This window comes from Hyperolius riggenbachi, chromosome 1 (assembly GCF_040937935.1).
Source record: "Hyperolius riggenbachi isolate aHypRig1 chromosome 1, aHypRig1.pri, whole genome shotgun sequence".
Taxonomy (NCBI): domain Eukaryota; kingdom Metazoa; phylum Chordata; class Amphibia; order Anura; family Hyperoliidae; genus Hyperolius; species Hyperolius riggenbachi.
In genome coordinates this window covers 448657419-448671527 of record NC_090646.1, presented here as the reverse complement: position 1 = coordinate 448671527, position 14109 = coordinate 448657419, and positions in this window count along the sequence as shown.

Below are 14109 nucleotides of genomic sequence, written 5' to 3'. Positions count from 1 at the left end.
GATACCATGTGGCGGGTAATGCTGGTGGTGGAGAGGTTGTTAATATTTTTCCCCCTGCTCAGGCGGGTCTTGCACACCTTGCAAATCACCATGGTACCATCCTCACTGCAGTCTTCAAAGAAAGGCCAGACTTTGGAGCACCTGCCTTGCTGGCAATTTCTGTTTGCGCCTCTTTTGCGTCTCACTTGAACTTCCACGCTTGTGGTGCCTGAAATTTCGCGACTCCTACCTTGTGGCACAAGGCGAACTCGTGCAGCAGTGGGTTCTTCAACAGACTCATCTGTGCTGCTACGACGGCGATTTTCTCCTTCACATACAAAATCTGGGTCTGTGTCCACATTGTCCAAACCCTCCTCTTCCATCTCCTCAAACTTGTCATATGTGATTGTGGGCCGCCGCCGTGGAGTAGAGCTCCCCAGAACAAACTCTGCGCAGCTCACTCGAACGTCGTCTTCCAGATCTTCTCGGCCAACCTCCTGCAATTGAAACCCCTCCTGCCCAACTTGTTCTGGGATTTGGGTTTCAAAGTCCTTGGACTCGCCTTGCATTTCAGTGCGCGGTGCATTTCCCACAGTAAATGGTTGTGAATCCGGGCACAACATTTCTGGCTGTTCCATTGACCTTTGAAAGGTGGAAGTTTGTTGGGCTGGGAATAGCTCCTGCGAATACCCCATTGTGTCCTGAGGAAATTCTTCGGACTGGTTATTTGGCAGTTGTGTGCGTGGTGTCGCTGCCGGTTGTGTCAGCTTTGTGCCCACTGGCTCCTTGTAACTGGCTGAGGACTCGGACCTCGTGCGTGATGTGCTGGTGCTGCTTAACCCACTGCTGGACGCTTGAGAGGTCATCCAATTAATTATCTGGTCCTGTTCTTTTGGATTTGTGAGGGTTGATTTCCTGGACAACATGGGCGGTATTGAGTGGGTTTTCTTCGGTGCTCCACTGTGGCCTGTACGTGAACCGTCAGGGGAAACACCTCTTCACTTGCCCCTCCCTCTTTCACAGGAGTTCTTCTTCATTTTACTTATCCTTAAAGTACACGCTGACTGGCAGCAGTACAGTGGCAGTACAGAAATGCTATATACTGGTGGATGAGCGGTGTACTACTATTCCCAGCAGCGACACAGAGCACAATGCTATACAGTGGTGGGTGAGCGGTGTACTACTATTCCCAGCAGCGACACAGAGCACAATGCTATACAGTGGTGGGTGAGCGGTGTACTACTGTTCCCAGCAGCGACACAGAGCACAATGCTATACAGTGGTGGGTGAGCGGTGTACTACTATTCCCAGCAGCGACACACAGCACAATGCTATACAGTGGTGGGTGAGCGGTGTACTACTATTCCCAGCAGCGACACAGAGCACAATGCTATACAGTGGTGGGTGAGCGGTGTACTACTATTCCCAGCAGCGACACAGAGCACAATGCTATACAGTGGTGGGTGAGCGGTGTACTACTATTCCCAGCAGCGACACAGAGCACAATGCTATACAGTGGTGGGTGAGCGGTGTACTACTATTCCCAGCAGCGACACAGAGCACAATGCTATACAGTGGTGGGTGAGCGGTGTACTACTGTTCCCAGCAGCGACACAGAGCGCAATGCTATACAGTGGTGGGTGAGCGGTGTACTACTATTCCCAGCAGCGACACAGAGCACAATGCTATACAGTGGTGGGTGAGCGGTGTACTACTATTCCCAGCATTGACACAGAGCACAATGCTATACAGTGGTGGGTGAGCGGTGTACTACTATTCCCAGCAGCGACACAGAGCACAATGCTATACAGTGGTGGGTGAGCGGTGTACTACTATTCCCAGCAGAGACACAGAGCACAATGCTATACAGTGGTGGGTGAGCTGTGTACTACTATTCCCAGCAGTGACAAAGAGCACAATGCTATACAGTGGTGGGTGAGCGGTGTACTACTATTCCCAGCAGCGACACAGAGCACAATGCTATACAGTGGTGGGTGAGCGGTGTACTACTATTCCCAGCAGCGACACAGAGCACAATGCTATTCAGTGGTGGGTGAGCGGTGTACTACTATTCCCAGCAGCGACACAGAGCACAATGCTATACAGTGGTGGGTGAGCGGTGTACTACTGTTCCCAGCAGCGACACAGATCACAATGCTATACAGTGGTGGGTGAGCGGTGTACTACTATTCCCAGCAGCGACACAGAGCACAATGCTATACAGTGGTGGGTGAGTGGTGTACTACTATTCCCAGCAGCGACACAGAGCACAATGCTATACAGTGGTGGGTGAGCGGTGTACTACTGTTCCCAGCAGCGAGACAGAGCACAATGCTATACAGTGGTGGGTGAGCGGTGTACTACTATTCCCAGCAGCGACACAGAGCACAATGCTATACAGTGGTGGGTGAGCGGTGTACTACTATTCCCAGCAGCGACACAGAGCACAATGCTATACAGTGGTGGGTGAGCGGTGTACTACTATTCCCAGCAGCGACACAGAGCACAATGCTATACAGTGGTGGGTGAGCGGTGTACTACTGTTCCCAGCAGCGACACAGAGCACAATGCTATACAGTGGTGGGTGAGCAGTGTACTACTATTCCCAGCAGCGACACAGAGCACAATGCTATACAGTGGTGGGTGAGCGGTGTACTACTATTCCCAGCAGCGACACAGAGCACAATGCTATACAGTGGTGGGTGAGCGGTGTACTACTATTCCCAGCAGAGACACAGAGCACAATGCTATACAGTGGTGGGTGAGCGGTGTACTACTATTCCCAGCAGCGACACAGAGCACAATGCTATACAGTGGTGGGTGAGCGGTGTACTACTATTCCCAGCAGCGACACAGAGCGCAATGCTATACAGTGGTGGGTGAGCGGTGTACCACTGTTCCCAGCAGCGACACAGAGCACAATGCTATACAGTGGTGGGTGAGCGGTGTACTACTATTCCCAGCAGCGACACACAGCACAATGCTATACAGTGGTGGGTGAGCGGTGTACTACTGTTCCCAGCAGCGACACAGAGCACAATGCTATACAGTGGTGGGTGAGCGGTGTACTACTGTTCCCAGCAGCGACACAGAGCACAATGCTATACAGTGGTGGGTGAGCGGTGTACTACTGTTCCCAGCAGCGACACAGAGCACAATGCTATACAGTGGTGGGTGAGCGGTGTACTACTATTCCCAGCAGCGACACAGTGCACAATTCTATACAGTGATGGGTGAGCGGTGTACTACTATTCCCAGCAGCGACACAGAGCACAATGCTATACAGTGGTGGGTGAGCGGTGTACTACTGTTCCCAGCAGCGACACAGAGCACAATGCAATACAGTGGTGGGTGAGCGGTGTACTACTATTCCCAGCAGCGACACAGAGCACAATGCTATACAGTGGTGGGTGAGCGGTGTACTACTGTTCCCAGCAGCGACACAGAGCACAATGCTATACAGTGGTGGGTGAGCGGTGTACTACTATTCCCAGCAGCGACACAGAGCACAATGCTATACAGTGGTGGGTGAGCGGTGTACTACTATTCCCAGCAGCGACACAGAGCACAATGCTATACAGTGGTGGGTGAGCGGTGTACTACTGTTCCCAGCAGCGAGACAGAGCACAATGCTATACAGTGGTGGGTGAGCGGTGTACTACTATTCCCAGCAGCGACACAGAGCACAATGCTATACAGTGGTGGGTGAGCGGTGTACTACTATTCCCAGCAGCGACACAGAGCACAATGCTATACAGTGGTGGGTGAGTGGTGTACTACTGTTCCCAGCAGCGACACAGAGCACAATGCTATACAGTGGTGGGTGAGCAGTGTACTACTATTCCCAGCAGCGACACAGAGCACAATGCTATACAGTGGCGGGTGAGCGGTGTACTACTGTTCCCAGCAGAGACACAGAGTGGCAGTAAACACAATGCTATACAGTGGTGGGTGAGCGGTGTACACAGAGTGGCAGTAAACACAATGCTATATAGTGTGGGTGAGCGGTGTACTACTGTTCCCAGCAGTGACACAATGACTGGGGGGACCCTGGCTAGCCTGGCTGGAGAGAGAACTACCCTGCCTGCTTACCCAAAGCTAAACCCACAGACAAATGGCGGAGAAATGACGTGGATCGGGTATTTATTTACCCGAACCACGTGACCCGTTCGGCCAATCAGAGCGCGTTCGGGTCCGAACCACGTGACCCGTTCGGCAAATCACAGCGCTAGCCGAACGTTCGGGGAACGTTCGGCCATGCGCTCTTAGTTCGGCCATACGGCCGAACGGTTTGGCCGAACACCATCAGGTGTTCGGTCGAACTAGAACATCACCCGATCCAGGTGATGTTCTGCAGAACCCGAACAGTGGCGAACACTGTTCGCCCAACACTATATGGGAGGTGGGGAGAGGAGGGAGGTGGGATCGGGGAGAGGCAGTGCGAAAGCCGGCGGCTTCATCTATTACATTGCCGCCGGCTATATTTCATTAAATTAAGCAAGTTTGTCATCAATTTGGCCGCAGCGAGACGACGTAAACAAAACATTTCTCACATTGGCCGCTGTGCTGCATATTGGCCAGCCAGAAACCGAAGTGGCCGGCCAGAACTAGAAGTGGCCACACTGCGGGTTCTGGCCATAACATATAAATAATTTGTCTATACAATCCAGTCCAGTCTGCTTGACGCTGGTAGGTCAGTTGTCATTTGACTACTGTTGCAGCAATAATCTTTTCTATGCAATCTAATCCAATCTGCTTGCCAGTAGAACATCCATTATACTATTCCATCACTACATGTCATCTAAAAGATATAATTTTTTTCATTTTAATAGTTATTATATAAATACGGTTGTCATGCATCTCTGTGTTAGATTTCAGAACATATGTAATATACAAGTGGTGTGTAGGGATAATCGGAAAGAGCAAATTCCGTTCCGCCGGAATTCCGGAATTCCGCCAGCGCAAAATTCTGTTACCATTACATTTCCGCGGAATGTTGCAGATTTCCGTGGAATTCCGCATTCCGGCAGAAAAAGTAAAGTAATCGCAAATGACACCTCGTTTTTGCTAAATGGCAGCCCAAGGGTCCTAGTGGCTGTTCCACCAGTCTTTTTTTTTTTTTTTTTTGATTGATTGATTTTTTTTTTTTTTTTTGCAGCAGGAGGTGTCACTGACTCCATGGGACCTTGCGGGTGTCCCATGGTGGTCGTTTTGGCGCCGCAAGAGGTGTCGCTTATGCCATGGGACCTAGCGGTGGTCCCATGGCGGTCATTTTGGCACCGCAGGAGGTGCCTCTTATGCCATGGGACCTAGCGGTGGCCCCATGGCGGTCGTTTTGGCGCCACAGGAGGTGTCGCTTATGCCATGGGACCTAGCGGTGGACCCATGGCGGTCATTTTGGTGCCGCAGGAGGTGTTGCGTAAGCTTTGGGACCTAGCGGTGGTCCCATGGCAGTGGTTTTTGGCGCCGCAGGAGGTGTCGCGTAAGCTTTGGGACCTGGCGGTGGTCCCATGGCGGTGGTTCTGGCGCCACAGGAGGTGTTGTGTAAGCTTTGGGACCTGGCGGTGGTGCCATGGCGGTGGTTTTGGTGCCGCAGGAGGTGTCGCGTAAGCTATGGGACCTGGCGGTGGCTTTGGCGCCACAGGAGGGGTCATGTAAGCTATGAGACCTGGCGGTGGTCCCATGGCTGTGGTTTTGGCGCCGCTGGAGGTGTCGCGTAAGCTATGGGACCTATACAAAATGGTTGGGATAGATGAGATAGCTAGGGAGCTGGTTGCTAACATAGGATTGATTGGTTTTTGTTAAGACTGTAATTGGTGCTGAAGTAATTCCGATTTTCATGCAGAAATCTGTTTGGGTGGTTTTTGTAAGCCTCTGATTGGTGCAGAAATTCCTATTTTCATGAAGAAATCCTGTTGTTTTCACTTTAAGCTTCTTCTAGGGGCCTTCTTGTGATTGGCTTACAAAAATCCGCATTCCGCCGGAATCATGCATCGTTCCGCAGAATTTCTGCTATAGCGCTATGGTAATTCCATTCCGATGCAATGGAACAGAACCACCAAATTCCAGCCAGAATTGCGGAAAAATGAATTCCGCGGAATGCGGTGAGCATCCCTACTGGTGTGTTTTAAAAACTTCACCTCCACCCAGGTTCAGCTGATACATCCCTAATTCCATGTATCTTAGAGTCAGATCAGTTCAGTCAGGCCAAGAGATCATGGCTATGAAAGTTTAGGAATAGGGATGGCAATGCTTTGGAGAACTTATATATCAGATTGATCAGCTGATATATTTATAAGGTTCTTATTTGCTGTGATGACTTTCTAACTAAACAAATGATCATGACCAGCAAATCAGAACCTTACAAATCTATCAGCTAATCAAACTGATCACATGCTTCTCCATGAGCTTTCCTAAGCATTGCCATCCCTATTTGGTAATAGCCACATTGGTCTCATGCCAACTTAAAAGTGCCAATTTAACAGTGTAAGGGAAATGTAGACTGGAAATTGAAACAGGAATTGAAACAGAAATAACCACCAACACAACCCTACTGCTTCTATTTTGACCTCAGGAATGTGAAGCTACATTGTGCAACATCTTGGACTGCCTCCTAGATTTCTACCGACAGTTATCCATATACTTAAGTTTGTAGCAACAAGTTTAGACTATTGTATCAACTAGAGTATAAACAAATATATGTTTTTGCTCCTAAAATACCCCCTCCAGCAAAAAGCTTAGTTTATACACTATATGCCTGGTGTCTAGTGCCCCCTCCCATACAGCATGCTTGGTGTCCACTCCATCTCCTATAGCTTACTTTCCTGATGTCTAGTGGCTGCCCAAAACTCCCCCCCTCCTTCCATCCCCTTGCGGAGTGTATTAGTAGCAGAAGTGGTGGAAAAGCATGGATGCACTAGGTGTCAGCAAGGTTGGGGTGATAGCTGTGGGGGGCAGAGAGGAGAGCCTGAACTGGCGGTGCAGCATTGGAAGATCGGACTCTCAGTTATACTAAGTATAGCGTGAAGATCTTTAATTAAGGTTGCAAGATTAGAGGATATGAGCGTGGGACCATTTCCGAGGATATTGGCATGGGAACTTTTTTTTAAATGTTAGTGTAAAAATTTAAGTATTATATGATTGAATTCGTAGGTCTCAGTTACTTTAACTGAGTTTAGTTAAAATACTTGATTTGCAGAGTCTCCCTTTAACCAGCATTTCTAGAAACACTGGAACATGGTTTTGTGTCTTGCCAAGGTTAAAGAGTTTATCCAGTGCAGAGGCCAGACTAGATGGCGATGAACAACATAAATATGAACCATTGTTATGGAAGTGCTCATCCTGAGGGATAACACACCATGGGACAAATGGGTACAGGTTTTGACACAAGACCACACTTTGTTACAATGGTTAAACAAATATAACACTAAACTAGAGGTGATATTTCACCATGATCAAGGGGATCTTAAAGAGGTTGAACACAAATATAATCAGGTGAGTTCCAGTCTGACCTGGTGACTGGGCCTCTGCAGTTCAAAATTTCTTTCTACACCCACTGGTTGTAATGATGGGGATGACAATCTTGGGCATCATTATACAGGTGAGTTTGTGTGTGAAATCACGCAAACAAATTAACATGGTTAAGAGATTGGTGTCAGATAAACAATCTCATAAGCCAATATTTCCAAGCTAAGCGACATACAAGGTTAGGTGTATAGCTTTCAGCAGTACCTGGATGATGGAGCTGGAAAAGAAGGGACACCGAGAGCCCAATATAGTGTAGTAAGTTGGGTGATGGGTAAATGGAAAAGTATATGATAAATCTACTCACAAGTCAGGGTTACCAATTAGGCAACCACTGTGTAGGCAGGTGAGGAGATTAGGCCTTTCCTCACTCAGGATTAAGATGTCGCTCTCTGTAGATTAGGAGAAGAAAGGGAATTCATCCAGTCCACCAGGGGTGGATGCTGATATTGTAAGGAGAAGAGAGGCGCCAACAGAATAAAATAAATCTAAAAACTTTAAAATTCCTTGGGAAACGGTGGTGGACTCATTTCCCCGAAGCAGACATGATGCTATCGGTTTTAGTACAAACAAATTTATTCATATACTCCAACATACAGCGCAACGCGTTTCACGGGTATATTCCCGCTTCTTCAGGCAATAACAAACAGAAGTACACAAAGTGCAGTCTTATGGTCATGATAAGCGCCTCTGAGGCGCCTATCGTGAGGCGCTTATTGTGACCTTAAGACTGCACTGTGTGTACTCCTGTTTGTTATTGCCTGAAGAAGCAGGGATATACCCGTGAAACGCGTTGCGCTGTATGTTGGAGTATAAAAATACATTTGTTTGTACTAAAACCAACAGTATCGTGTCTGCTTCGGGGAAATGAGTCCACCACTGTTTCCTGAGGAATTTTAAAGTTTTTAGATACATTTTATTCTGTTGGCGCCTCTGTTCTCCTTACACTATGGGAAAGTTCATGACGCTCTACCCCCAACCATCATACCAATCGGTGCAGGATCAGGCAAGCCAGACCATAGCAGGACAAATGTAGAAAGGAAGAGGACCAAGAGACCACGTTCAGATTTATTGAAAAACAGAGCGAAGAGTGAGGTCGGAGATAATCAGGTTACTTTTGTCACCAGTTACAGCCTTGAATTCAATAAGATTACAAATATTATTAAAAAATATATCCCTGTGCTGTATCCGGATACAGAACTTAAAACCATCCTTGATAGAGGGTGTCGTTTCTCTCCCAGGAGGGCCCGCACCTTAGGGTCCATTCTCTCGCCCAGTCTTTTTCGGTCTCCTTCCTCTCTCCGCACCCCCACTTGGCTAGCCACAGTAGGTTCTTACCCCTGTGGATTCCCCACCTGTAACTACTGTCAGTGTCACAAGAGAGGCAATACAGTCTTCTCTTTTGCACACAATAAAAATTTCCCCATCAAACAATATGTGAATTGCAACACGAAATATATGATCTATGTTATCTCCTGTACGACATGCTGTATACAATATGTGGGATGTACCACACGTCACCTCAGAGCCCGCATAGCAGAACATTACTGTGGTACTAACTGGAATACATTTCGCAAATCTGCAGTTTCTAAACACTTTGAGACTGTACACGGGAGGGATCTATCTTCCTTTGTTTTTCAGGGGGTGGAACGAGTGGTTTGTCCGGTTAGGGGATGCGATCTGCAAAGATTACTTTTAAAACGTGAAGCTTTTTGGATCCACAGGCTAGGCACTCGTACACCACAGGGCCTTAACAAGAGATGGGATCTGAGCTTAGTCTACACATATTGAAATCCCTTTGTTTCTCTTTTTGACAACATATTGTATCTAGTTTCCAATTTATGTAAACTGTTGTTGCCGTCTTCTCTCCTCTCTTCTTTCTGTCAACACTTAACCTTGTAGTTTTTCAGTGGTAACGCTTTTTTACATCTTTTATATAATACTTTTGATGTTATTATTGTATTTTCTGTATTGCAAATGCTGGGATGTATATCTCTTTAAGGGGCAGCTTGTGTGTTTCCGGGGGTGGAGTCTTCTCTCCCCCGGCCACATATAAACTCCCTCCTGTACAGGTTCACTTTTAACTACGACTAAGGGCAGATGGTAGGCCCGATACGCGTCAGTTGATCCTGTGATTTTATTGCACTGTCTGTGGATTTTTTCGAATAAACTCATCAGCCTTTTTTACCTCAACCTGTTGTGTTCTGCGGATCTTCCTTTCTACATTTCTCCTTACACTATGATGAAGCTGATTGTTTAAAGGCGTTTTTTTAGAAGACACCTGGCACTGCTCCGTTGCTTAACAGACAAACAAGTTTCACTTTTCCTTGATCATGCAAGTTTGTAAGGGATACGCAACTGACGCAAATGCTGAGAATGTGGTATATAGGGACCTAGAAGTAGGGCATCTCCAGATAGCCTGATTACAGGAAGGCCAAAAGGTCTTGCTCTCTCTCCTAGGGATAAACCTAAAGCAGAGAAAGTGTGTGAGCACGAGCATCAAAAAGTGAAACATAAAGAAAAGAAAATGGTTGCTGTCTGAACCAGCAGAAAGGATCTGCAGATCAAGCCTTTTCAGGTGGGACTGTAAGAATTTAAGTATTATATGATTGAATTCGTAGGCCTCAGTTACTTTAACTGAGTTTAGTTAAAATACTTGATTTGCAGAGTCTCCCTTTAACCAGCATTTCTAGAAACACTGGAACATGGTTTTGTGTCTTGCCAAGCTTAAAGAGTTTATCCAGTGCAGAGGCCAGACTAGATGGCGACGAACAACAAAAATATGAGCCATTGTTATGAAAATATTCCTGCAAGAACATTAAACAAATGAACATGAAGAAACATGATGACAGTTCTTATAACTAGGTGATAGTTCGGGCATGCATAGTAAAGACCGTGCCTGTCATTATATCACGAGGTTTTATCAGCCAATAGCAGGCGATGAAGTTCCTGCTCAGATGATGTCACATTTAACTCTTTAGTGGTTGGTACTAAAGCAGCGGACGGGCTCCAGAGAGCACTTCTAAATACTGCTGCTTCTTCTGAGGTCTGGCTGATGACTTCCACCCTTTACTTTTATTTGTAATGTATTGTCCTATTATATAACTGTAAGCTGTATATAGGCCTATGGGCTATGTAGTATCTATGGAACATAAGAGAAAACCTGGTTGCCATGCAATGGAACCAAGAGCTGTAACGCAAAGAGGACTTACTACAGAACAATTGCTTTGCTGTGTAGGGATGAGCATCTGTATATCTGCTTACTGAATAAACTCCTTGAAACTGTGATGACGCATAAGAAGTTCTCTCTCCTAAGCTGCTTGCTGTGATGAGAGTCAAGTTATCACACTTTCTGTGATATGGTGCCGAACGAAGGTGTAGTGTTGTTGCCAAAGCAACCAATGTATAGATTCTTACAGTAAGTATTTATTGTTAATTAAAAACATTACAGGACATTTTTCATGGTTGTGTTTCTATTTAATTTAACTCTTTGTGGAAATAAGTAATGGGTACTATGTAACCTGATACTCATTTATTGTGGGGAGGGGGCTGGCATCTGGGGGTCCTCTTTTTAAAAGGGACTCCCAGATGCCACCATGAACACCCCCCAGGGCGTTGTATGCCCCACCTCCTCCTGGGGGACTGGAGGTGGGGAAGAGCCCCTTGTCCATGGATTGGACAAGGGCTCTGGGGGAGATGGGGAGGCTTGGCTGCCCCTCCCCCAGATCAGCCCCATACCATGGACCATGCAGGTTTGTATAGCTCAGAGTGTGAAGCCCCACACGGATGGGGCTCCACATTCTGGCTATCCCAGCCTGCATTGGTGACAGGGGCTTGGGAGGGGGACCTCACATCATTTTTTTTTAATTTCCCACACTCTGAACATATAAATAATTAAATACATTTATATCCATGTTAATACATTATCTGTCATTTTACCACATTCAAACATATACTTTTTTCCTCTAAATTAAAATCAATGTTCTTAAAAACTACAAGGTGTTTCTGAAATTGTTTCCCCATCCTCCTATTTTCCACTGTCCTCCTTAACATGGCCTGCAAATTTGGTGTTTTCTAGCACGTACGTGGGCTTTGCTATTATACGCTAAATTCGGTGGCCATTAAAGTTTAAAAATAACCATTAAAAAAGTGATTGCGCAAAATTCATAATTTTGGCAACTATTTTGCAGTTGATCATCCTCTGCCATGCCACTGTCTGGGTTTTGGTACACATTTTATTACCTTTTTCTAAAGCAATTATGGCTGCAAAGATACCCTGAAAGTTTTAGAAGTTCACTTGGCATTAAAGTGTATGGAGCCCACCGCGTTAGCGAACCAAAAATTTGGTGTTCACGCCATCACTACTCAGTGGATAGTTGGAGAGAATGGGGCTAGCCTGGCTGGTGGGAGATGCATGTGGAAGGGATGGAGCACAAAGGCAGGAAAATGAACAACCAGATGTGAAGTTTGCAGGCTAAACAGATGTACCTCTGACCAGCTGGGACCCCAAGATGAATGCAAGTCAGCTCTCTTCCTGCTTCCTGACACTTATCTTCCTCTTCTTGTCTTCCTTTAGAGGCATTAATCAGCATTATTTTTTAGAAGAAAGCCAGAAAAAACTCTGACATATTGTTAACCTCAACCTTTTCTTACACTAAATCACCTTCCTGTTGGCTTTTCCTTTTTTTTTTCCGTTCAGAAAGATCGCGGCTTTTCATATAAGCCGTTGGTCCTTCTAACGGGGACTTAGATCAATGAATGTTCCCATTCATTGATCTCTTGGCTAACAGGCAGTGGCACAGGAGCAAGTGGGTGTGCGCAATCAGTCGCAGGAGTGTGCAGCGGCATGGCAGCAGCCTTTTGGACATAGCAGCTACATCCAAAATCTGAATTGGTTAACTTTTGCTAAATCAGTTTCCGTACAAGACTTGGGTCTCAATTCCATCATCTTATCAAGACATGTTTTACTGTAAAGCATAGATATGTATAAGCTTCCCAAACTGCTGTCTGTATTTGAAAAATGAATGAAACATTACATAGAGAGTGATACATCTTATTTAAAATGAAATTGTAGGGTGCTTTAGTACAGGCAGTTTCGTATTTCCTCCTCTAAAGAGCAAAATTAAATGCCATAACTTGCAGACTTCCTGTCTATCGATTGCTTTCAATCAGCTGTCTGAAAGAGCTGTTTAAAATGTATGTCATTCAGAGCCGACAATTCTGCTACAGGAATCTGATTAGGTAGTCAGGCTTTGTAAAGAGATTATAAACTATTTAATTGTTTCAATGTGAAATCATTGGACTGGTTTGCGAAAGAAGCTGCTTGACCTCTATCGTCATCTTTTAAACTGAACTTAGAATACACAGTGTTTTTCCCTTTTCTTCCTTTTTTTTATGTGTCAAAATAACTGACTCAAACATACTGTGCTTTTGTGTCTTACACTTTATCCGGTTATTATAATAGGTGAGCATGCCTCTGGTTGGAAATAATGAGGCCAAATGGGAATGGAAAAGCTCTAAAAAAAGAGAGAAAGGAAATGCTATTTGCTGTGAATAGTTTCAATTAGGGTAGTGGGTAAATTAAAGGCATGTTGCTTCATAGTAGGCGGTAGTGCTGTGTCAACACATGAACTGTCCACCAGTGTAAATACTGTAATGGAGGGAAAAGAAAGCTCTCTATTGTTTATGTTATTGCTATTTAAATGCAATGAATTTTATGCTTAGTTTTTTCTTTCTTTATCTATAGATACAATAATTATGAGCTTCCTCCTTTCTAGGGAATCTGGAAATGTTAAGAAAACACTGGCCTTGGAATGCTACATTATCACAAGAATTTGAAACCAGTTAAGCTTTCTACCATGTGTTCAATGGACACTGTACAGCACTATGATGAATTTTGTTACAATATTTGTATATTTTTAGTAGCAAATCTGGGCTTTCTGGTCAGGGAGGTCATACCTCTCAACTGTCCCAATATGCATGAGACTGTCCCAGGTTGGAACCTGTGATCCCTTGCACTCCCCACCCCACCCCAGCCCCCATTCCCACCAATGTTCTACCAATAGAGGGACATAATGCAAGGCAGAGGCAGATCAGCCAATCACGCACACTTCTGAGGGAAAGTTAGCCAATGGCAGGGAAGTATGGGGGAGGGCTGTAGAGGCAAGAAGTGACCCATACTTCACTGCAGGGCTATTCATTGTGCACAGTGCAGGTACTGATCTTTGTACTGCGTAGAGGAGAGTGATGGCCTCAGGTAGTTCTGGGACCTCTGTGGAAGAAAGTGGAATGGATAGGGACATTTGGGCTCTGTACAGAGGAACATAAAACTGGGCATAGGAAACCCAGAGGGAGCAGTGTGTTTTGCAGAGAGGAGTGAGACATGCGGTATGAATCTGCAGAGAGGAGTGTCAGCTCCAGAGGGGTCTGTGGGCTTTTTAGGGGAGGAATGTAACATTTAGAGGTGGCACTGATTTATAGGATAGTGTGACATCCAGAGAGCAGAGTGCTTTGCAGTGATGGGTATTAGGCTGTGCAGAGATTAGTGCAATGTGTGTACTGAGGTTCTCAGAGGCTACTATGATATTTTGAGGTGACACTTTGCTC